Below are 1,416 nucleotides of genomic sequence, written 5' to 3'. Positions count from 1 at the left end.
TCTTCTCATTTTCTCTCCTCTAGGATTCACTGGGATTCAATCCTGTGTACCTCTGATGTGGGAGATGTTCCGTGTCCATTGTGCCACCTCAGTTCCTGGCTTCTGCTGCGCTTCACCTTGACTCTCCCCTTATCTCTCTTTTAATGCATCATCATCTTGCTGCGTGACTCACTTGTGTGGGCATTGGCTCACCATGTGGGCACTTGTGCGGTACGGCTCACCATGTGGGCACTGGCTCGTCACACAGGCATGCTTTCTCCTCTTCTTTTTCACCAGGAGGCCCCAGGGATCGAACCTGGGTCCTCCCATATGGTAGGTGGAAGCCCAATGACTTGAGCCACTTCGGCTTTCCGTGAGTCACTTTTGACTGGACTATGTCAACGCGACGTGACTAAGGTTGAGTCTCCGCCCTCTTGTTAGGTCTGATATAAATGGAGACACACATGGAGGAAAAGGAAGTGGCCACATTTCATTGATCCTACCACATGAGAGAGAGGACTGTGGGAAGACAGAGAAGACCCAAGGCCTGAGAGAGGCCCTGGAGTCTGGACCCACAGCCCACAGTGGCACAGAAAGAGGACCTCGAGGGGCGGGGCCCACGGAGCAGCTCAAGGCTCAGGAGACGAGCCCTGCCATACGCCTGGTGGCTTACAGCTGAACCTGGGAAGACAGCGGATCCGCCAAGGCTGAGAAGGCTGGAAAGAGACAAGCCCTGTGCCTGGTTGCTCCCAGCTAATCTCCAGGAGCTGTTCTCCAAGAGATGGTCAGCCTGGAGGGGAAGGCAGAGACCACGGCAGAGATCGCCAGTCTTCTTGTTTCACCACGTGGCAGCCGACTTTGGTGAGAAAGCATCTCTGATGGTGCCTTGGTTTGGACATTTCATGGCCTTGCAAGTGTAAGCTTTCACCTTAAATAAAATTCCCGTTATAAAAGCCAACCTGTTTTTGGAACTTTGCATCGGCAGCCCTGTGGCAACCTAAGACAGGAGTGAGGAAAGCACATTAGGAGAGAGAGAAACCTAGTTCAAAATGTGGGTTGAGATGAAGCCTAGCCTCAGTCTATCGCAAGGGGAGCTCTGGAGCATGAGGAACTCCACCGAGCTGCTGACCTCGAGGTGGGAGGCTGACCTTTCATACCTCCTGCTTTGGTTGCAGGAGGAGGGGTCTGCGTGCAAAACCTCCCAAGCATTTCCAGGCAAGAAAGCGGAGTGCAGTGGTGCCGTGGGCAATTAGCAGTCAATGCTATTGGCAGCCAGTGTAAAAAAAGCTGGGGGGTGTATGCACTGGCCAGATAAAGGGGTTCTGGGCTGGGGACCCAAGAGTAGCTACTCTGGCATACATCTCTAAACGTTATAATCTATTTTTGCCTGTTTTGTGAGTTTTAGACGAATGGAATTATTCACACTTTTGTGTCTGT

The sequence above is a fragment of the Dasypus novemcinctus genome, chromosome 27 (genome assembly GCF_030445035.2).
Source record: "Dasypus novemcinctus isolate mDasNov1 chromosome 27, mDasNov1.1.hap2, whole genome shotgun sequence".
NCBI classification, from domain to species: domain Eukaryota; kingdom Metazoa; phylum Chordata; class Mammalia; order Cingulata; family Dasypodidae; genus Dasypus; species Dasypus novemcinctus.
Note: the sequence above shows the minus strand (reverse complement) of the source record.